The sequence below is a fragment of the Periplaneta americana genome, chromosome 6, assembly GCF_040183065.1.
Source record: "Periplaneta americana isolate PAMFEO1 chromosome 6, P.americana_PAMFEO1_priV1, whole genome shotgun sequence".
Classification (NCBI taxonomy): domain Eukaryota; kingdom Metazoa; phylum Arthropoda; class Insecta; order Blattodea; family Blattidae; genus Periplaneta; species Periplaneta americana.
In genome coordinates, this window is record NC_091122.1 from 107,429,127 (window position 1) to 107,456,197 (window position 27,071).

The following is a 27,071-nucleotide window of genomic DNA, read 5'->3' on the forward strand; positions in this document are numbered from 1 at the left end:
AGACGCAACACAAATTCTGCCACTCTTCGCGAAAAGATTTAAAGGTTTCAGTTTGAATGCTTCTTAACAACTAAAATTAAATCTTTGTTCTTGTAATGATTTTGTTAGATTAAAAAACAATTTAATAAAGACACATCTGCCATCTGGGGGAAAAAAATGTAATCATGTATTTGTCGTTATTCACGATAAAAATATACTACTTTTGGAGCTAATTTTTGTAAGAATCTCAAAAATGAAAAATTTTGAGTTGTGCCTCTCTTATCGCAAATGAGCGATATTATCTTGGAAATAAAACACACGGAAGCAAGTCATCCGAAATTAAATAACGGTATCGAATAAGTTCAATATGAATTACGACACTATTCGACGTATTAAGTTGGAAATAAAGCAGAGGCAAGTTCGAAATTCAGTAAGGGTAGGGCATAAATTGAATAAGAGTTACAACAGTAATTATCATATTATGCTAGAAATAAAATGTAAAGCAAATAATTCTCCCGAAATAAAATATGACATAATTACTGTAACAATAATCACATTATTATTTATCGTATTTTGTTGGAAATAAAACACACTAAAGGTAGTCTTCCGGAACTAAATACCGGTATTTAATATATGTTCAACAGGATTTATCACATTAGTAAATAAATTATTCTGGTTATAAAAGCACACCCAAATAATTCTTCAGAACTTCAATATGGCATAACTACTGGAAGAATTATCACATCATTTTTCTTATTAAGATGGAAATAAATCACACGCAAATATGTGTTCCGAAAATGAATACCAGTATGGCATATATCCCATAACAATTACCACATTAATAGTCGTATTATATTGGAAATAAAAGCTAACGCAAATAATTTTTCCGAAATGAAATATGAGATAATTACTGTAACCATTATCATATAATTCGTCGTATTATGTTTGAAGAAAAACACACGCAAGTACGTCTTACGAAATTAAATACCAGTAAGACATGAGTTCAATAAGAATTGCCACATTAATATTCGTATTATGCTGCAAATAAAAGCACACACAAATAATTCTTCCGAAATTATATACGGCTTAATTACTGTAAGAATTATCACATTATTCGACGTATTATGTTGGAAATGAAACACACGCAAGCAAATCTTCCGAAATTAAATACCGGTATGGAATAAGTTCAATATTAATTACCGCATTAATTATCATATAATGCTCAAAATAAAAGACAACAAAAATAATTCTTCCGAAATTAAATATGCCATAATTAGTGTAATAATTACATCATTATTCGTCGTATTATATTGTAAATAAAACACGCAAGCAAGTCTTGCGAAAATAAATACAGGTGTGGCATAATATCAATAAGAATTACCGAATTAATAATCATAATTTACTTGAAATAAATGCACACGCAAATAATTCTTACGAAATTTAAAATCGCATAACTTCTATACAATTTTCAGTTTCTGTGTAATATTATGCTGGAAATAAAAGCACACGCAAATAACACTTTCGATATTAAAAATCATATATGTTCTACAAGGATGAGCAGATAATTAATCAGATTTTGCTACAACTAGAAGCTCATGCAAACAGTACTCCCAATATTAAATATGGCTTAATTACTGTAAGAGTTATCATATTATTCGTCGTATTATGTTGGAAATCAAACGCACGCAAGCAAGTCTTCCGAAATTAAATATCGGTATGGCATAAGTTCAATAGGAATTACCACATTAATTATCATATTATGGTGAAAATAAAAGCACTAGCAAATAGTATTTCCGAATTTAAATATGGCATAATTACTGTAAGAATTATCATATTATTCGTCTTATTATGTTAGAAATAAAACACACGCAACTGAGTCTTCCGAAATTAAATACCGCTATGGCATATTTTCAATAAGGATTACCGCATTAATAATCATATTATGCTCGAAATAAAAGCACACGAAAATAATTTTTCCGAAATTAAATATTGCACAATTGCTGTAAAAATTTCAACTTATTAGTCATATTATGTTGGAAGTAAAACACACGGAAGCAAATCATCCGAAATTAAATACCGGTATCGAATAAGTTCAATAAGAATTACCACATGAAAATTCATATTATGCTGTAAATAAAAGCACACGCAAAAATTCATCAGAAATTAAAAATGGCATAATTACTGTACTAATTATCATACTATTCTTCGTATTAAGTTGGAAATGAAACACAGGAAGTTCGAAATTCAATACGGGTAGGACATAAGTTGAATAAGAATTACCACATTAATAATCATATTATGCTGGAATAAAATTTAACGCAAAGAATTCTTCCGAAAATAAATATGACGTAATTACTATAAGAATTATCACATCATTATTTATCGTATTTTGTTGGAAATAGAACACACGAAACTTAATCTTCCGGATCTAAATACCGGTATGGCATATGTTCAATAAGAATTATCACATTAATAATTAAATTATGCTGGTTACATAAGCACACCTATATAATTCTTCAGAAATTAAATATTGCATAATACTGTAAGAATGATCACGTTATTCACCGTATTATGTTGGTAATAAAACACACGCAAGTAAGACTTCCGAAACTAAATACCGGTATGGAAAAAGTAGAATAGGAATTACCGCATTAGTAATCATATAATGCTCTAAATAAAAGACAACGAAAATAATTCTTCAGAAATGAATATTACATAATTACTATAAGAATTACAACATTATTCGCCGTATTATGTTGGAAATGAAACACACGCAAGCAAATCTTCCGAAATTAAATACTGGTACCGCATACCTCAATAAGAATTGCCACATTAATATTCATATTATGCTGGAAATAAAAGCACACGCAAAAAATTATTCCGAAATTAAATATGGCTTAATTACTGTAAGAATTATCACATTATTCGTCGTATTATGTTGGAAATGAGACACACACATATAATTGTTCCGAAATTAAATATGGCTTAATTACTGTAAGAATTATCACAATATTCGTCGTATTATGTTTGAAATGAGACACACGCAAATAATTCTTCCGAAATTAAATATGGCTTAATTACTGTAAGAATTATCACAATATTCGTCGTATTATGTTGGAAATGAGACACACGGAAATAATTCTTCCGAAATTAAATATGGCTTAATTACTGTAAGAATTATCACAATATTCGCCGTATTATGTTGGAAATGAGACACACGCAAGTAAGTTTTCCGAAATTAAATACCGGTATGGCATAAGTTCAATAAGAATTACCACATTAATTATCACATTATGGTGAGTATAACAGCACAGGCAAATAATTTTTCCGAAATTAAATATGGCATAATTACTGTAAGAATTAACATATTATTCGTAGTATTATGTTGGAAATACTCACACACAACTAAGTCTTCCCAAATTAAATACAGCTATGACATAAGTTCAATCAAGATTTCCGGATTAATAATCATATTGTGGTCGAAATAAAAGCACACGAAAATAAATTTTCCGAAGTTAAATATTGCATAATATTTGTAAGAAGTACAATTTATTCGTCATATTATGCTGGAAATAAAACACACGGAAGCAAATGATCCGAAATTAAATACCGGTATCGAATAAGTTCAATAAGAGTTACCACTTGAATATTCATATTATGGTGTAAATAAAAGGACACGTAAAAATCATCGGAAATTAAAAATGGCATAATTACTGTACTAATTATTCCACTATTCTACTTTTTAAGTTGGAAATAAAACACACGCAATTTCTAAATTCAATACGGGTAGGGCATAAGTTGAATAAGAATTAGCACATTTATAATCATATTATGCTGGAAATAAAATGCAACGCAAATAATTCCTCCGAAATTAAATATGACATAATTACTGTAACAATTATTACATTATTATTTATCGTATTTTGTTGGAAATAAAACACACTAAAGTTAGTCTTCCGAATCTAAATACTGGTATGGCATATGTTAAATAAGAATTATCACATTGGTAATTAAATTATGCTGGTTATAAAAGCATACCCAAATAATTTTTCAGATAAAAAAAATAGCATAATTACTGTAAGAATTATCACATTATTCTTGGTATTAAGATGGAAATAAATCACACGCAAATAAGTGTTCCGAAATTTAATACCGGTATGGCATAATTTCCATAACAATTACCACATTAATAATCATAATATGCTGGAAATAAAAGCTAACGCAAACAATTCTTTCGAAATTAAATATGGCATAACTTCTATACTATTTTCACGTTATTAGTAATATTGTGCTGGAAATAAAAGCACACGCAAATAACTCTTTCGAAATTAAAAATCATACAAGTTCTACAAGAATGAGCAGATTATTAATCATATATTTTGCTAGAAATAGAGGCACCTGCAAACAGTTCTCCCAATATTAAATATGGCATATTTACTGTAGGGTAAACATTGGTAATTTCGTGATAATTTCATGAAAACTAATTTAAAATGCAAATGTGTAAATATATCCTTATTCCGATTTTTTCATCTGAAAGACGATAACTTGCTGTACAAATCTGGAGACATAAAAGATTGGATACTTTCTTGAATATGTGCCAAAAACCACTTTTACAACTTAAGCTGAAAGGTTGGTTATTTCGTGATAACCTTGGTAATTTCGTGATATTGCATTGATAATTTCGTGAGAGGTAGAAGAATTGTGGAAAAATTCATTAAATTCAAATTAAATTCTCATTTATTGTTACAAGACTTCAAACATAGTAATTCCGTCTAATATTCATAGCAAGAAAACATAGAAATGCATATCAGCACATAATAAGAATGAAATCAAAGTAAAAATTGAAATTGAAAACGGATCTTCTTGCCCTGAAAGGGTGAACAGTTTTATTACGGACTTTACTTTACCTATATTACTAGGGTAACTCCAAAAGTAATGCATAACGTTTGTTTAAATATTATATTTTTATCCTACAGCTTTGCTATTTCCACAGAATATAGATGCATCCTTAAGGAACAAAATGTCACTTTTCCACATAATCCCCGTCCCTTTCAACTGCCTTACGTAACCTAGGAACGAGGGCCTGTAGACCAGCACGGTAAAAGTTTGGACCAACACGTCTGAGCCACTCTTTAGCAACGTGCACAAGGAAGTCATCTTCTAACTTCGTTTCGCGAAGGAATCCTTCAGTTTACCAAAGAGATGGTAATCGCACGGTGCCAGTTCAGGACTGTAAGGCTATCCGAATTATCTGATCTGGTCTGTGGTCTTGTGACTGACATATTGCTGTGCGTTGTCGTGAAATGGCAGAACATCCTGCTTCTCCCTATGTCGTCGAACACGACTCAGTCGAACTAGAATTTTTCTTGAGATTTGCAACATACCCGTCAGAATTAATGTTGGTTCCGTGTGGCATGATGTCCACGAGCAAGAGTCCTTCTGAATCGAAAAACACAGTAGCCATAACGTTTCCTGCCGAAGGCGTACTTTTGAATTTCTATTTCTTTGGTGAATTTGCATGATGCCACTCCATTGTCTGCCTCTGTTTCCGGTCCAAAATGGTGGAGCCATGTTTCATCTTCTGTCACAATTCTTGCAAGTAAGTCATCTAGCACTTATCATTGACACTTAGCATCATAACAACTCAAACAGTAGCTACACTGAACCGCATGCGTCTCCGTTTTCTTTTTTGATATTACATTTTGTCTTCAGCTTTCTAAAATCCCTATTGTAATACAATTTTTAAAATAGTATAAAATGTAACACTTAATGCTCAACAAAATTTCGCCTCAAACAGCTAAGATTTCTATCAGTAAATCTAAGCCTATATGGCGACTACAGCTGTATCTAAAATTCCAAAAACATTTCCTAAAATTTCATGAAGATACAATAAACCTTTGTACCAGATATCATATGCTTACCTTTAGTAATACGCCTATAATGTAATTACAAACATCCACAAAATTTGTACCCCTGAGAAGTCGACGCTAACTTGCTCTCTCCAAACACAAAAACTCGCTGAAGCAACTACAATAGTCACACAAAGCTTAGCTGTATGTTTCTGGAAACTGGACAACATATGCAATCCCTTGGCGGAAATTTGGATCTCGTAACATCATTGATTAGTTCGCAACAGAGCAAAGATAAAGTATCACGAAATAACCAATGCCAAGAAAATTACCAATGTTTACCCTATTCGTCGTATTATGTTGGTAATAAAACACAAGCAAGTAAGTCTTCCGAAATTAAATACCGGTATATAATAAGTTCAATAATAATTACCGCATTGATAATCATATAGTGCTCTAAATAAAAGACCACGAAAATAATTCTTCCAAAATTAATTATTGCATAATTACTATAAGACTTACAACATTATTCGTCGTATTATGTTGGAAATGAAACACACACAAGCAAATCTTTCGAAATTAAATACTGGTATAGCATAAGTTCAAGAAGAATTGCAACATACATATTCATATTTTGCTGGAAATAAAAGCAAACGCACATAATTCTTCCGAAATTAAATATGGCTTAATTACTGTAAGAATTATCACATTATTCGTCGTATTATGTTGGAAATGAAACACACGCAAGCAAGTCTTCCGAAATTAAAAACCGGTATGGCATTAACTCAATAACAATTATCACATTAATAACCGTATTATGCTAGAAATAAGAGTATACGTAAATAATATTTCCGAAATTAAATATGCCACAATTACTGTAAGAATTACATCAATATTCGTCGCATCATATTGGAAATAAAACACACGCAAGCAAGTCTTGCGAAAATAAATACTGGTGTGGCATGATATCAATAAGAATTTCCGAATTAATAATCAAATTTCGCTTGAAATAAATGCACACGCAAACAATTCTTCCAAAACTGAATTTCACATAGGATAATTACTGTAATAATTACCATATTATTGAACAAATTACGTCGTAAATAGACACGCAAGTTAATGTTCCGAAATTAAATACTGCTATGGCATAATGTCAATAAGAATTACCAAATTAATAATCATATTATGCTGGAAATAAATGTACACAAAAATAATTCCTTCGAAATTGAATTTCACATAATTACTGAAAGAAATATCACATTATTGGACGTATTATGCGGGAAATAAAACACACGCAAATAAGTCTTCCGAAATAAACTACCGCTATGGCATAAGTTCAATCAGGATTACCGCATTAATAATCATATTTTTTTGGAAATAAAAACACACGAAAATAATTTTTCCGAAATTAAATAGCGCACAATTGCTGTAAGAATTAAAACTTATTGGTCATATCATCTTGGAAATAAAACACACCGAAGCAAATCATCCGAAATTAAATAACGGTATCGAATAAGTTCAATAACAATTACGAAACGAAAATTCATATTATCACATTAATGAACATATTATGTTGGAAATAGACACGTAAGTTAGTCTTCCCAAATTAAATTCTAATGTGGCATAATATCATTAACAATTACCAAATTAACAGTCATATTATGCTGGAAATAAATGCACACTCAAATAATTCTTCGATATTGAATTTCACATAATTACTGAAAGAATTATGACATTATTGGAGGTATTATTTTGGAAATAAGACACATGCAAATAAGTCTACCCAATTAAATTCCGGTATCGCATAAGTTCAATAAGAATTACCACATTAATATTCATATTATGCTGCAAATAAAAGTACACGCAATTAACTCTTACGGAAATCAAGTATGTCGTGAGTACTATAGGAATTATCACATTGTTCGTGGTATTATGTAAGAAATAATACACACGCTATTAAGTGTTCCGAAATTAAATACCTGTATCGCACAAGTACAACAAGAATTACCACCTTAATAATCATATTATGCTAGTAATAAAAGCAGACTCAAATATAATTCCGGAATTAAATACGTCATTATTTCTGTAAGTAATCCACATTATTCATCATATTATGCTGAAAAAAGCACACGTAAATAATAGATCCGAAATTAAAATATTGCATGTGCTCTACAATTCTGCAATTTCAATCAAACAATGCTGAAAAGAAAACTAAACGCAGGTAACTCTTCCGAAATTGAAAGTCGCAGATGCACTATAAGAATTACTACTGTGCTGGAAGTAAAGGCACACGCAAATAATACTTCCGAAATTAATTGTCGCCGTAGAGCAATAAGAACTACCACATTTTTTTCATATTATGCTGGAAATAAAAAGCACACGCAAATAATTCTTACGAAATTTAATATCTCATAACTTCTATTCAATTTTCAGGTTATAAGTAATATGCTGGAAATAAAAGCACACGCAACAAAGTCTTCCGAAAATAAATACTGGTGTGGCTTAATATCAATAAGGATTACCGAATTATTAATCATATTTTGCTTTAAGTAAATGCACACACAAATAATTCTTACGAAATTACTTATCGGAAAAATTCTATACAATTTTGTGGTTATAAGTAATATTATGCTGGAAATAAAAGGACACGGAAATAACACTTTCGATATTAAAAATCATTTATGTTCTACAAGGATACGCAGATTATTAATCAGATTTTGCTAGAACTAGAAGCTAATGCAAATAGTACTCCCAATATTAAATATGGCTTAATTACTGTAAGAGTTATCACATTATTCGTCATATTATGTTGGAAAACAAACACACGCAAGCAAATCTTCCGAAATTAAATACCGGTATGGCATAAGTTCAATAAGAATTACCACATTAATTAGCATATTATGGTGAAAACAAGAGCACAAGCAAATAATTTTTCCGAAATTAAATATGGCACAATTGCTGTAAGAATTATAAACTTTTTCGTCACATTATGTTGGAAACAAAACACACGGAAGCAAATCATCCGAAATTAAATACCGGTATCGAATAAGTTCAATATGAATTACCACATGAAAATTCATATTTTGCTGTAAATAAAAGCACAAGCAAAAATTCATCGGAAATTAAAAATGGCATAAATACTGTACTAATTATTATACTATTCGACGTAGTAAGAAGGAAATAAAACACAGGAAAGTTCGAAATTCACTACTTGTAGGATATAAGTTGAATAAGAATTACCACATTAATAATCATATTATGCTGGAAATAAAAGGTAACGCAAATCATTCTTCCGAAATTAAATATGACATAATTACTGTAAGAATTATCACATCATTAATTATCCCATTTTGTTTGAAATAAAAAACACGAAACTTACAGTTAGTCTTCCGGAACTAAATACCGGTATGGCATATGTTCAATAAGAATTATCACATTAAAGATTAAATTACGCTGGTTATATAAGCACACCCAAATAATTCTTCAGAAAGTAAATATGGCATAACTACTATAAGAATGATCACATTATTCATCGTATTATGTTGGTAATAAAATACACGCAAGTAAGTCTTCCGAAATTAAATACCGGTATGGAATAAGTTGAGTAAGAAGTACCGCATTAATAATCATATAATGCTCTAAATAAAAGACCACGAGAATAATTCTTCCGAAATTAAATATTGCATAATTACTATAAGAATTACAACATTATTCGTCGTATTATATTGGAAATGAAACACACGCAAGCAAGTCTTCCGAAATTAAATACCGGTATGGCATAAGTTCAATAAGAATCACCAGATTAATTATCATATTATGGTGAAAATAACAGCACAAGCAAATAATTTTTCCGAAATTAAATATGGCATAATTACTGTAAGAATTATCATATTATTCGTAGTATTATGTTGGAAATAAAATACACGCAACTAAGTCTTCCCAAATTAAATACCGCTATGGCATAAGTTCAATAAGGATTACCGCATTATTAATCACATTATGCTCGAAATAAAAGCACAAGAAAATAATTTTTCGGAAGTTAATTATTCCATAATTGTTGTAAGATTTACAACTTATTTGTCATATTATGTTGGAAATAAAGCACACGGAAGCAAATCATACGAAATTAATACAGGTATCGAATAAGTTCAATAAGAGTTACCACATGAATATTCATATTATGCTGTAAATAAAACCACACGCAAAATATCATCGGAAATTAAAAATGGAATAATTACTGTATTAATTATCACACCAGTCGACTTATTAAGTTGGAAATAAAACACACGCAATTTCGAAATTCAATACGGGTACGGCATAAGTTGATGAAGAATTGCCACATTAATAATCATATTATGCTGGAAATAAAAGGCAACTCAAAAAATTCCTCCGAAATTAAATATGACATAATTACTGTAAGAATTATCACACAATCATTTATCGTATATTTTAAATATAAAACGAGAGTCAGTCTTCCGGAACTAAATACCAGTATTGCATATATCCCGTAACTATTACCACATTAATAATCATATTATGCTGGAAATAAAAGCTAACGCAAATAATTCTTCTGAAATTAAATATCGCATAAGTTCTATACATTTTCACGTTATTAATAATATTATGCTGGAAATGAAAGCACAAGCAAATAACTTTTTCCAAACTAAAAATCATACAAGCTCTACAAGAATGAGCAGATTATTAACCATATATTTTGCTACAAATAGAAGCTGATGCAAATAGTTCTCCCAATATTAAATATGGCATAATTTCTGTATTCGTCGTATTATGTTGGTAATAAAACACACGCAAGTAAGTCTTCCAAAATTAAATACCGGTGTGGAATAAGTTCAATATTAATTACCGCATTAATTATCATATAAAGCTCTAAATAAAGAACCACAAAAATAATTCTTCCGAAATTAAAAATTGCATAATTACTATAAGAATTACAACATTATTCGTCGTATTATGTTGGAAATGAAACACATGCAAGCAAATCTTGCGAAATTAAATACTGGTATAGCATAAGTTCAATATGAATTGCCACATAAATAATCATATTATGCTGGAAATAATGTACTGAAACTTGAAATATTTTGAAATGTTACTATAAAAAATTTAAATATCGCATAAGTTGTATAAGAATTCTTTCGAAATTGAATTTCTCGTAATTACTGTAAGAATTATCACATTATTGAACATATTATGTCGGAAATAGTCACGCAAGTTAGTCTTCCGAAATTAAATACTGCTGTGGCATAATATCAAAAATAATAACCAAATTAATAATCATATTATGCTGGAAATAAATACACAATGAAATAATTTTTTCGAAATGAATTTCACATAATTACTGAAAGAATTATCACATATTTGTACGTATTATGTTGGAAATAAAACACATGCTATTAAGTCTTCCGAATTAAATTCTGCTATCGCATAAGTTAAATTAGAATTACCATATTAATATACATATTATGCTGGAAGTAAACGCACACGCAAATAATTCTTCCGAAATTAAATATGGCCTAATTGCTGTAAGAGTTATCATATTATTCCTCGTATTGTGATGGAAATCTAACACACGCAAGCAATTGAACCGAAATTAAATACCGGTAAAACATATGTTCAATAAGAATTACCACATTAATTATCATATTATGCTAGAAATAAAAGCACAATGAAATAATTTTTTCCGGAATTAAATACGTCATTATTTCTGTAAATAATTTCACATCATTAGTCATATTATGCTGAAAAAAAGCATATGTAAATAATTTTTCCGAAATTAAAATATCGCATGTGTTCTATAAGAATATCAACAATTTTAATCACACAATTCTGAAAATAAAACTAAACGCAGGTAACTGTTCCGAAACTGAAAGTCGCAGATGTTCTATAAGAGTTACCACTGTGCTGGATTTAAAGGCACACGCAAATAATTTTTCCGAAATTAATTATCGCAACAATTGTATAAAAATTTCCAGGTTATTAAACATATTTAGCAAGAAATAAGGGAAGAAGCAAATAATTTTTCCGAAATTACATATCATATAAATTTTGTAATAATAGCAACGTTATTAATCATACTGTGCTGGTCATAAATCCAAACGCGAACAATTCTTTCGAAATTAATTATGGCTTGAGTTAAATACGAACTATCTCATTATTAATTATATATTGCTGGAAATAAAAGTAAGCACAAATAATTTCTCCGAAGTTAATTATAGCTGTAGTCCAAGAAGAATTACAACATTTTAATCATATTATGCAGGAAATAAAAACACACGCAAATAATTCTTACGAAATTAAATATCGCATAACTTCTATACAATTTTCACGTTATTAATAATATTATGATGGAAATAAAAAGACAAGCAAATAACTCTTTCGAAGTTAAAAATCATACAAGTTCTACAAGAATGAGCATATTATTAATCATATACTTTGCTATAAATAGAAGCTCATGCACATAATTCTCCCAATATTAAATAAGGCGTAATTACTGTATTCGTCGTATTATGTTGGTAATAAAACACATGCACGTCAGTCTTCCGAAATTAAATACCGGTATGGAATAAGTTCAATACGAATTACCGCATTAATAACCATAGAATGCTCTGTATAAAAGACCACGGAAATAATTTTTCCGAAATTAAATGTTGCATAATTAGTATAAGAATTACAACATTATTCGTCGTATTATGTTGGAAATAAAACACACGCAAGCAAATCTTCCGAAATTAAATACTGGTATCGCATGAGTTAAATAAGAATTGCCACATTAATAATCATATTAAGCTGGAAATAAAAGCACACTCAAATAATTCTTCCGAAATTATATATGTGATAATATCTGTAAGAATTAGACCTAGTACGTTATTCATCATATTATGCTTGAAGTGAAAGCTGACGCAAATAATTCTTCTACAATAAGTTATTGTATAATGGCTATAAGTATTACAACATTATTAATGATATTATGGTAGATTGAAAGCAAATGCAAATGATTTTCCCAAAATTAAATATCTCGTAAGTCCTGTAAGAGTTACCGCATTATTAGTCATATTATGCTCGAAATGAAACCACACACAAATAATTTTCCCGAAATTAAATATCGTGTATGTTTTACTAGAATTACTACATTATTAATCATATTATGCCGGAAACAAAAATGCAACCAAAGAATATGCATAGAATAAAACCGTATTATTTAATGCGAATTAAGCTTCTGACATTAGTCATATGAAATGAAATGGATATAACTTACCTTTCTGATGAAACGTTTCGACGTTCACCTTATGTTAGGCTGCTATTTGAGGAGACTTGCCATGAATTTCTTGAAGTAACCGGAGACTTCCTTAAAAATCACAGTGTAGGAAGTGCTTCTATGTTTTTGTTCCTTGCTACACTGAAAATCGAAATAATGTGATATGGTTAGAATGAAAATAAAATACACTACATAATCCTTTCGAAATAAAATATCGAATAAATTTCTATAAGAATTGCCACGTTATTAATTATAATAAAATTGCTGAAAATAAGAGGACAGGCAAATAATACGCAGAAAATTATTTAATTCGGTTTACACTTTTAGTGTAAGATATATAAAATAAAAGAATATAATTCTCCTTTCTGATGAAACTTTTCGATGATAAGTTTAAGTTATGCTGCAAACTGAGTATTCATGTCGTTCTTGAAGTAAGAGGAGTTTTCATTACAAATCACATTGTAGGAAGAGTTTCTACGTTTTTGGCCCTTACCATATTGATAATTGAAGTGCTTTAAAATGCTTACACTGAAAATAAATTTGTAGGCTACTAAATACTTCTTCCCCAATTAGGATTGGAGTGAAAAATGAGGTTTAAAAAGAGCGCGTTGGCAACTATGGTTATTTGCGCTCTTAACTATTACTCCTTAAGAACATAAAACCTAAACAATGAAGTAAGTTAAAACCCGATTACGAATTTAAGAATTGCACAAGTTGTATAGGAATTGGCACGTTATTAATGATATATCGCTGGAAATAAATAATTTAATGCGTATTATTCTTATTTTATTAGATATATACAATAAACAAGAAAGAACTTGCCTTCCTGATGAAACGTTTCCATATCATTATATGTAAGGTTGGAGACTAGAGATTCATATTATGTATTTGTTTCTTGAAGTGACGAGACGCTTCATTACAAATCATGTTGTAGAATTAGTTCGTACATTTTTGTTACTTACTGTACTAAAAATTGAAGTATTTTGAAGTACTTAATCTGAAAAAAAATTGTACACATAATCCTTGCGAATTTAGGTATCGCATCAGTTTCATAAGAATTGCCATATTATTAACCATATTATGCTAGAAACAAAAGTACACCGATATAATAAACATAGAAAAAGAACTTTATAATTTAGTAAGAATTAAGCTTCTATTTGGATACGTAAAATGAAAAAGGAAAAAAGGAACTTGCCTTTGTGATGAAGCGTTTCCATATTATGTTATGCTGCAGATTGAGGAATCCTGCCATGCCTTTCATCAAGTAAAGCAGGGCTCCGTTACAAAATCACATTGTAGGAAAGTTTTCTAAATTATCGTCGCTTACTGTGCAGAAAATAAGTAGAAGTATTTTAAAAAATTGACACTGAAAATATATTTGTACTAAGTACTCTTTCCGAAATTAAATATCGCATTACTTTTTTAAGAATTGTCGCATTATTAGTCGCATTACGCTGTAAGCAATTAATGTGCGCGTAAAATGTCAAACTTTATAATTTAACGGGAATCAAACTTCTAATATAATAATAATAATAATAATAATAATAATAATAATAATAATAATAATAATAATAATATACTATTATTATATATTATATATATTTATTATTATTACTATTATTATTATTATTATTATTATTATTATTATTATTATTGTTATTATTATTAACTTAAAAGAGAAAGAACTGGTCTACCTGATGAAACATTTTCATGATCATAGTATGTAACGCTGCAGACTGAAGATCCATACCATGTCGTTCTTAAAGTAGGCCTAACGCGAGACTTCATGACAATCATATTGTAGGAATAATCTCTGCATTTTTGTTCCCTGCTGTACTGATTTCCTATGTTATTGTCACTTACTGTAGTGAAAATTGAAGTATTTTTTAATGCTTACACTGGAAATAAATTTGCAGTAAATACTTTTTCTGAAATTAAAATATGTCATAAGTTCTATGAGAATTGCCATATTATTAATCATACTCTGCTGAAAACAAAAGTACTCGCAAATAATATGCATAGAATAAAACCTTATAATATTTAATACGATTTAAGCTTCTAATATTAGATGTATAAAATGACAAAAGGATAGAACTGACCGTTTTGATGAAACATTTCCATGATCTCCATATGTTATGCTGCAGAATGACGATTCTTGCCATGTCCATCTTGTAGTAAATGGAGGCTTCACTGCAAATGATATTGTAGGAAGAGTTTCTACGTAATTATCCCATACTGTATTGAAAATTGAAATGTACTTTGAAATGCTTGCACTGGAAGAGAAATTGTACTAAACATTCCTCCCGAATTTAAGTATCGCACAAAATCTGTAAGGATTGCCACGTTATTAATCTTGTTTTGCTGGAAAAAGGACACTAAATCAATATGCATACAAAAAGCAACTTATAATTTAATATGAATTAAACTTGTAATATTGGATTTAAAATTAAATAGACGCAACAGGCCTTTCTGATGAAAGGTTTCGAAGATGACTGTCTTGGCTGCAAACTGACATAGAGAATTAAAAGCCATCCTCCTCCTTGAAATAACCGGACGCTTCATTACAAACCATATTGTAGGAAGAGTTTCTACTTTATTGTCCCTTATCAATTTTACCTAATGCTTTAATTTAGGACAATATTATCTACAAACATAGTAAACTGTCTGATACAAAATAAAATTTAATTTCAAATTAAACAATTGAGTAAGGGACAAACTAGAAATTAGCAACAAAACTGAAGGATGCGAAAAGCAGCCTACAGCTCTACACGAAATAAAATATTTCTTCCAGTGATTTAGATTCTGTAAAAGTCCCCATAAAACTTATAGCTTTCCCTCGTTGAATGGCAATACTAATTCTGAATTATTATGGTCATTATATTGTTATGCCGTAGACTGATGAGTCATGCCTTCCTCCTTCTTGAAGTAAATGGAGGCTTCATTACAAATCACATTGTAGGAATAGTTTGTACATTTTTGTCATTTATTGTACAGAAAGTGAAAGTAGTTAGAAATATTAACACAAAAGTTAAATTTGTACTGAATTCTGCTTCCGAAATTAAATATCGCATAGGTTCTATAAAAATTGCCACATTATATGTGGTACTGAAAATTAAAGCATTTTGAAATTCTTACACTGAACATAAATTTGTACTACTGAAAACTCTTTCCGAATTTAAGCGTGTCATAATTTATATAAGAATTGCAACATTATTAATTATATTATGCTTAAAATAAAGGTACACTCAGGCATATACATAAAATAGTATCTTACAATTCAATTATAATTAAACTTGTAATAGTATATATAAAAATAGGTAGATAGAACTGACCTTTCTGATGAAACGTGTCCATGATATTTCTGTGTTACGACTGCAGACTGAGGATTCAAACCATATTCTCCTTGAAGTAACCGGAGGTTTCACTGAAAAACACAATTTAGGAAGAGGTTCTACATTATTGTTCCTTGTTATTTTGAAAATTAAAGCATTTTCAAATAATTAAACTGAAGATATATTTGTACTTTGTATAATCATTCGAATTTAAGTATCACAAAGGTTCTATTTAGTATTGCCACGTTGTTAATCATACAGGCCTAATGCTGGAAACGAAGGTACTCGCTAATATTATGCATAGAATAAAGCCTTATAACTTCATACGAATTAAACTAATAATCTTAGATAAGCTACATAAAATGAAAAGGATAGAACTGTTGTTTATAATGAAACGTTTCCATGGTAACCATATGATAGGCTGCAGATTGGGTATTCTTGCCATGTCTTTCTTGAAGTAACCAAAGGCTTTATTATAAAATATGATATTGTAGGAAGAGTCTCTACAGTTTTACAGATTTTTATTTTTTATCTGTATTTTTTTATAAATTTTCATTATATGAAATATTATCTACTGCAAATTTTAGTTTCTTGTAAACAAATTTCTTGTAAGACATTTTTAATGTCATTTTAAATGTTACTGTTTAACATTCTTTGTCTTTGGCTACCTCACCAAGTTGAGGAAGATTGATAAATTTATATCCATACCGTACTCAATATTGAAGTATAGTGTTATGGTTATACTGAAAATAAATTTGTACTATATAATCCTTCCGAAATTAAGTATCGCATAAGTTCTATAAAAATTGTCACGTCATTAACCATATTATACTGTATACCCAGACAATATGCAGAGAATAAAACCTTAAAATTCAATGCGCATTAAGTTTCTAATCGCAAGTATATAAAATAAAAAGATGCAACCGGCCTTTGGGTTGAATCGTTTCCAAGATCATTATATTCAGTTATGCCGTAGACTGAGGAGTCATGTCTTTCTCCTTCTTGAAATAAATGGAGACTTCATTACAAATCACATTGTAGGAACAGTTTGTACATTCTTGTCACTTATTGTACTGAAAGTCAAAGTACTTAGAAATATTATCACAAAAATTAAAAACATTTGTACCGAGTTCTGCTTCCGAAATTAAATATCGCAATAGTTCTATAAGAATTGCCACATTAATTTTGATATTACGCTAGAAGCAAATGTAATTACTCGCAAATAATAAGTATAGAATAAAACCTTATAAGTTCATACGAATAATACTTGATCTTAGATATATAAAAAGAAAAAGATAGAACTGACCTTTCTGATGAAACGTTTCCATGATCACTATATGTTATGCAACAGACTGAAAATTCATGTCATGTCCTTCTTGAAGTAAATGGAGGCTTCAATACACATCACATTGTAGGAAGAGTTTCTATTAGCCTTTACTATATTGAAAATTAAAGTACTTCGAAATTCTTACACTGAAAATAAATTTGTACTGAATACTTTTTTCCGATCTGAAGTCTGATTAGTGTCGCCGATGTATGCAATGGAGGGGGAAAGGTACTGGCCACTCCACCCCATTATCCCCTTGCCTAGTTGCCTTATACGTGGTGCCTTCTTCGTATCACTTCTGATGTCTTGAGGCAATTGAATAAACAACTCCACTTCCTTTGGAATTTAGGCATCGCACAAGTTCTGTAAGAATTACCAAGTTATTAATCATATTATACTGAAAATAAAAGTATAGGCAAATAACATTAGAAAATAAAACCTTACAATTTAAAGCGAACTAAAATTCTAATATTACATATATACAATATAAAATATAAAACTAGGTTTTCTGATGAAATGTTTCCATGGTCCATATATTTACTCTGCAGACTGGAGATTCATGCCATGTCTTTCTTGAAGTAACTCGAGGCTTCATTACAAATCACCTTGTAGGAGTAGTTTGTACATTTTCGTCACTTAATGTACTGAAACTTGAAATATTTTGAAATGTTACTCTAAAAATTAATTTGCACTAAATAATCCTTCAAAAATTAAATATTGCATAAGTTCTATAAGAATTTCAAAGACATTCTATAAAAATTGCCAAATTATTAATCATATTATGATCGAAACAAATGTAAGATAAAGATAAAGATAGCCTATTGTGTCCCATGAATGGCAAGGCCTCCTTAAATAAAGGAATGCTCTACTTGCCTAACATGGTGAGTTAGTTCACGTTAGACGTGATATTTAAGTCTAGGAACTTGAATTTCTTTAATAATGATTCTCTCACTGCCTTTCACAACTTCCTATCTATGCACAAATATCTCTCGAGTAGTTTCCACTACTTAGATATGTAAAATGAAAAATAGGACTTGCCTTTGTAATGAAGCGTTTCCATAATCACTATATGTTATGATGTAGATTAAGGAATCCTGCCATTCCTTTCTTGAAGTAAAGCGGGGCCTCGTTACATGTCACATTGTAGCAAGATTTTCTAAATCGCTTACTGTACAGAAAATAAAACTATTTTGAAATATTTACACTGGAAATAAATTTGTACTAAATACTCCTACAGAAATTACATATCACATGAGTTTTTTAAAGAAATGCCACATTATTAATCATATTAGGCTGGAACAAAATGTACACGTAAATAATATGCATGGAATGAAACCTTATTACTTAACGCGATTAAACTTCTAATATTAAATACACAACATCAAAGAGATAGAAATAGTCTGCCGTATGAAATGTTTTCATGGTCTCTATATATTATGGCTGCAGATTGAAGATTCATGCCATGTCTTTCATCAAGTAACGCGAGGCTTCATTACAATCAAATTATAGGAAGAAATTTTCCATCATTGTCCCATACTCTACTGATTTTCTGTATTATTGTCACTCACTATACTGAAAATTGAAGTATTTTGTAATGCTTACACTGGAAATATATCTCAGTAAATAGCTACTTTTTCCCAAATTAAATATCGCGTAAGTTCTATAAGAATTGTCATATTAATCATATTATGCTGGAAACAAAAGTACACACAAATAATAATAGGATAAAACCTTATAATTTAATACATTTTAAGTTTCTAATTTTAGATACATGTATATAAGATGAAAAAGATAGAACCGAATTTGCTGGTGAAACATTTCCATGATCTGTATGTTATGTTATGCTGCATGCTATATTATCTTTCTTGTAGTAAAAGGATGCTTCATTACAAATCATAACGTCTGAAGAGTTTCTGTATGTACTTTGAAATGCTTACACTGAAAAAAAAATTGTACTAAATATTACTCCTGAATTTAAGTAAGTACAAGTTCTGTAAGAATTGCGAAGTTATTAATCATATTATGCTGAAAATAAAAGTACAGCAAATTATATGGACAGAAGAAAATCGCCGGAAATAAAAGCACACCTAAATTATTCTTCCGAAATTAAATATTGCATAAGTTCTACAAAAATTACCACAATAATTATCATATTACGCCGGAAGTAGAAGCACACGTAAATAATTCGTCCGAAATTAAATAATGCATAAGTTCTACAATAATTACCACATTAATAATCATGTTACGCCGGAAATAAAAGCACACGTAAATAATTCTTCAGAAATAAAATATGACATATGTTCTACAAAAATTACCACATTAATAATCATATTACGCAGGAAATAAAAGCACACGTAAATAATTTTTCCGAAATTAAATATTGCATCTGTTCTACAAAAATTACCACATTAATAATCATATTACCCCGGAAATAAAAGCACACTTAAATAATCATATTACGCCGGAAATAATAGCACACGTTAATCATTCTTCCGAAATTAAATACTGCATAAGTTGTACAAAATTTCCACATTAATAATCATATTACGCCTGAAATAAAAGCACACGTAAATAATTCTTCCGAAATTAAATATTGCATCTGTTCTACAAAAATTACCACATTAATAATCATATTACGCCGGAAAAAAAGCATAAGTAAATAATTATTCCGAAATTAAATATCGCATAAATTCTATAAAATTACCATATTATTAGTCATATCACGCTGGAAATAAAAGCGCACACAAATAATTCTTCCGAAATTAAATATGGCATAAGTTATATAAGAATTACTACATTATGAACCATATTATGCTGAAAATAAAAGTAGACGCAAATAATTCTTCCAAAAATTAAATCAGATATCGCATGATTTCTACAAGAATTACCACATTATTAATCATATTATGCTGAGAACAAAAACACACGCAAATAATTCTTTCGAAATGAAATATTGAATAAGTTCAATAAGAATTACTACATTATTGTTGATATTATTCCGGAAACTAAAGAATATGCATGGGAAAAAACCCTTATTATTTATTGAGAATTAAGCTTTTAATCTTAATTATAAGAAATGGAAAAGCTAGAACTGACCATTCTAATGATATGTTTCGACGGTCACCTTATGTTAGGCTGCTAATTGAGGAGATTTCCCATGAATTCCTTGAAGTAGCCGGACACTTCTTTAAAAATCAGATTGTAGGTATAGTTTCTATTTTGTTGTTCCTTGCTTTACTGAAAATTGAAGTATTTTGATACGTTTAGAATGAAAATAATTTTGTACTATGTAATCCTTTCGAAATTAAATATCGCATAATTTCTATAACAATTGCCACATTATTAATTACTCGTACAATGTGCTGAAAATAAGAGAACAGGCAAATAATACGCAGAAAATAATTTAATGCGGTTTACACTTCTAATACAAGATATATAAAATAAAAAATACGACTGTCCTTCCTGATAAAACTTTTCGATGATCACTATATCTAAACCACACAACATCACACAATCTAAGCACCAGGTCACACAATCTAAACACTAGGTCACAGGAGAGCCAAATCCTAGCAATTCCTCCCCATAGAAAATCCCACTATTCATCCTCTATCACTGTCTCCGTCCCCTCGTGAATGGAATTCTCTACCTCAGAAGATTAGGAGCTGCCAGACAATAACTACTGTCAAGACAAAGCTAAACAATTTCTTACTGACGCAGACAAATTGAAGTTATAATTATAATCATAATCGAGTTTAATGATTTATATTTAGGTATGATGATTATTATTATTATTATTATTATTATTATTATTATTATTATTATTATTAATGTTATTATTAGTACATAATTATTTCATTGGAGTGTTGGGAAGGTAAAAGAATTGTTATGTATTGTATTGTATTATATTAATTATGTTTTGCTCCTTAGCAATATAGTAATTTTGTATTTTTGTATCGCACTGGTTGAGTGGAAGAGAAGGCCGAATGGCCTTAACTCTGCCAGTTAAAATAAATTATTATTATTATTATTATTATTATTATTATTATTATTATTATTATTATTATTATTATTATTATTATTATTATTATTATTATTATAAGTTATGCAGCAAACTGTAGATTCATGTCGTTCTTGAAGCAAGAGGACTTTTCATTACAAATCACATTGTAGGAAGAGTTTCTATATTATCGGCCCTTACCATATTGATAATAATTAAAGTATTCTAAAATGCTTACACTGAAAATAAATTTGTACTAAATACTTCTTCAGCAATTAGGATTGGATGGGAAAATTGAGGTTTAAAAAGAGCGCGTTGGCAAATATTGTTATTTGCGCCCTCATCAATAATTATTCTTCAAGAACATAAAACCTAAACAATACTCTAAGTTAAAATCAATTACGAATTTGAGAATTGCACAAGTTCTATAAGAATTGCCACGTTATTAATCATATGATGCTGGAAATAAAAAAATTCAATGCGTATTAAACTTATATTATTAGATATATACAATAAACAAGAAAGAACTTGCCTTCCTGATGAAACGATTCCATATCACTATAGACCAGAGATTCATAGTACGTATTTGTTTCTTGAAGTAACACGAGGCTTTATTACAAATCATGTTGTAGAAATAGTTTGAACATTTTTGTTATTTACTGTACTAAAAATTGAAGTATTTTGGAATACTTACTTTGAATATACAGATTGTTTCAGAGGTGGTGTTACAAAATTTCAGGAATGATGGCGAAGGGCACATGTATCAATCTGAGATCACGAACCCTGGTCCGGAAATGACCGAGTCGAAAGTTACAAGGAAAAATAGTTGTGTGGAAATGAAATAATTTTATTCCCCTGTACACCTTATTTATGTGTATTTATCTGTACATCTTACACATACTGTATTCATCTGACGTTTTTTACGTTGTCTACTTACAGTATTCCATTCAATGCGCTGTCTGAGGGATAGGAACAGGAAAGTACACTAAAGCAATGCCGATAGCGTAATGTGTAACGGACATGGTCGGTCCTGATATGCACGTCTGTAGACAGCAGTGCATGTGTACAAGTTGCAGTGTCCAGTCGATCGGTCCTAGTGAAATGGAGGAGTATACGAGAGCGGAATAAGCAGACCTGATTTTCGAATACGGTTGAGCCGATGGGAACAGTAGACAAACTCACAGATTGTGTCGGGCAAGTACACATGTAGGAGACATCCGGCCCATATCATTTTTCCACGACTGTTCCAAACGTTAAGGGAAGAAGGGCACGTGGTGCGAAATTACAATTCAATTTCCACACAACTATTTTTGCTTATAACTTTAGACTCAGTCATTTCCGAACCATGGTTCCTTATCTCAAATTGATACATGTGCCCTTCGCCATCATCCCTGAAATTTTGTAACAACACTTCGGAAACAACCTGTATATTTGCAACAAATAATCCTTCCGCATTTAGGTATCGCATGAGTTCTATAAGAATTGCCATATTATTTACCATATTATGCTGGAAACAAAAGGACACGCATGTAATAAACATAGGAAAAAATTTAATAATTTGTACGAATTAAACTTCTAATCTTAGATATGTAAAATAAAAAATACATACATACAGTGTATATAACTTGCCTTTCTGATTAATTGTTTCCATAAAGGTATATGTTACGCTGCATATTGAGAAATCCTACCATGCCTTTCTTGAAGTAAAGCGGGGCCTCGTTACAAATCACATTGTAGAAAGATTTTCAAAATTACTGTCGCTTACTGTACAGAAAATAAATGAAAATGTTTTCAAATAATAATAATAATAATAATAATAATAATAATAATAATAATAATAATAATAATAATAATAATAATAATAATGGTTTACTTAATCTGACAGAGTTAAAGCCATTTGGCCTTCTCTAACACTGAACCAGGAGTAAAACTGCGATACAAAAAGACTACAAATTTTCAAAGTAAAATAGGTACACTACAATTTTACATACAAAACTGAAGTAGATAATCATAATATAATGTAAACAAATCAGTGGAAATCAGACATAGGCCTATAACATATAGAAAGAAAGGAAAATGCATAATAAAATGTGAACAGTAGGTCAAAATAAGTGAGACATATTAATTATAAACATATAAGAAAATAATAATACTAATAATAATAATAATAATAATAATAATAATAATAATAATAATAATATCAATTGTAATAATGATAAAGTAATGACAATAAAAATATATTTGCACTAAGTACTCTTTCTGAAATTAAATATTTCATGACGTTTTAAAAAATTGCCACATTATTAGTCGTATTACGCTGGAAGCAAATTTACACGCAAAATATAAAACTTTATAATTTAACGACAATTAAACTTCTAATATTAGATATATAATTTAAAAGAGAGAGAAGTAGTCTAGTTCATGATCACTGTATGTAACGCTGCAGACTGAAGATTCATGCCATGTCATCCTTAAAGTAACGTGAGGCTTCATTATAATCTTATTGTAGGAATATAGGGTTGTTTCCGATCTCTGATAACGAATTTGAATGTAATGTGCGTCAGGAATCACACCGACAGCTGAATTGCTGCCAGAGGTTGTAGACCAGTAGTGAGTGATTTCATAATCAGAGTGCACGGAGTATCACAGTAGCAATGCCCAAGAAAATCGAGCCTTTTTGGGAGGGGTACATAACAACCCTTTCCAATGCCAAGTGCAGTTACGTGAAAATCATAGGAACCTGCAAGAAAGGTATCTTGTGTGTACCTAATAAGACAGGCAAAGCTCGAATGGAATTAATTCCAGAGTGGAAAAACCAGCAAATCTACCCCCCCCCCCGTCGCAAATCTTCGCAACCCACGAGATGATACAAATAAATTCCATTCGAGCTTTACCAACCTTATTAAGTACACAGAATATGCCTTTCTTGGAAATAACGAAACCTCGTTTATACCAGTCTTCTTTTATTTTCACTTGACTGTACATAGCATCGGAAAGGGTTGTTATGTACCCCTTTCAAAAAGGCTAGATTTTCTTGGGTATTTCTGCTGTGAGTCGCCGTGCACTGTATGACTATGAATATGCACTCACTACTGGTCTGTCAACTCGCGCCACAGTTCAGCTGTCGTGTGATTCCTGACGCACATGATATCATTCAAATTCGTTATCAGAGATCGGAAACAACCCTATGATCTCTCAGTTTTTGTTCCCAAATGTACACATTTTGTATGTTATTGTCACTTACTGTACTGACAATTGAAGTCTTTTTAAATGCTTACACTGGAAATAAATTTGCAGTAAATACTTTTTCGGATATTAAATATGTCATAAGTTCTATAATATTTGTCATATTATTAATAATATTATGCTGAAAATAAAAATACTCGCAATTTATATCCATAAGATATAACCTTATAATATTTAATATGATTTAAGCCTCTAATCTTAGATGTAGAAAAAAAATAGAACTAAACTGTTTTGATGAAACATTTCTATGATATCCATATGTTATTCTGCAGATACATGCCATGTCCATTTTGTAGTAAATGAAGGCTTCACTGCAAATCATATTGTAGAAAGAGTTTCTACGTTATTGTCCCATACTGTATTGAAAATTGAAATGTACTTTGAAATACTTACACTGGCAAAAAAATGTGCTAAACATTCCTCCTGAATTTAAGTATCGCACAAAATCTGGAAAAATGGCCACATTATTGATCATATTATGCTGAAAATAAAGGTACACGCAGACAGTATACATAAAATACTGTAGTATCTTACAATTCAATGTTGATTAAACTTCTAATAGTATATATACAAATAAGGTAGATATAACTGACCTTTCTGATGAAAAGTTTCCATGATATTTGTGTGTTAGTCTGCAAACTGGGCATTCAAACCATGTTCTCCTTGAAGTAACTGTAGATTTCACTGAAAAACACATTTTAGGAAGAGGTTCTACATTATTGTTCCTTGCTGTTTTGAAAACTAAAGCATTTTCAAATATTTAAACTGAAGATATGTTTGTACTTCGTATTCTCATTCCGAATTTAAGTATCGCAAATGTTCTATTTAGTATTGCCACGTTATTAGTCATTATGCTGGAAATAAAAGTACTCGCAAATATATAGAATAAACCTTCATACTTAATAAAACTTCATACCAATGAAACTAATAATCTTAGAAACATGATATGAAAAGGATAGAACTGTCGTTTATGATGAAACGTTTCTATGGTAACCATATGATAGGCTGCAGACTGAGGATTCTTGCCATGCCTTTCTTGAAATAACCAAAGGCTTTATTAGGAATGATTTTGTAGGAAGGGTTTCTACAGTATTGTTCCATAATGTACTGAATATTGAAGTATAATGTTATAGTTATTCTGAAAATAAATTTGTATTATATAATCCTTCTGAAATTAAATATCGCATAAGTTCTATAAGATTTATCGCCTTATTAACCATATTATGCTGTACATTCAAACAATATCCAGAGAATAAAACGTTAAAATTTAATGTGAATTAATCTTCTAATCTTAGGTATATAAAATAAAAAGGATGCAACCGGCCTTTCGTTTGACACGTTTCCAAGATCATTATATTAAGTTATTTCCGTAGACTGAGGAGTCATGCCTTTCTCCTTTTTGAAGTAAATGGAGGCTTCATTACAAATCACATTATAGGAATAGTTTATACATTTTTGTCATTTGTTGTACTGAAAGTCAAAATGCTTTGAAATATTAACACAAAAATTAAATTTGTACTGAATTCTGCCTCCGAAATTAAATATAGTATAAGTTCTATAAGAATTGCCACATTATTTATGAAATTACGCTGGAAGCAAATGTAATTACGCCCAAGTAATATGCATAGAATAAAACCTTATAATTTTCTACGAATAATACTTCCGACCTTAGATATATAAAATGAAAAAGATAGAACTCACCTTTCTGATGATACGTTTCCATGATCACTGTATATTATGCAACGCACTGAAAATTAATGCCATGTCCTTCTTGAAGGAAATGGAGGCTTCAATACAAATCGCATTGTAGAAAGAGTTTCTATTAGCCTTTACTATATTGAAAATTAAAGTACTTCGAAATTATTACTCTGAAAATAAATTTGTACTAAATACTTTTTTCCGATCTGAAGTCTGACTAGTGTCGCCGATGTATGCAATGGAGGGGGAAAGGTACTGGTCACTCCACCCCATTATCCCCTGGCCTAGTTGCCTCATACGTGATCCGTGGTGCCTTTTTCATATCACTTGTGATGTTCAGATAGTTGAATAAACAACAAACAACTCCTTC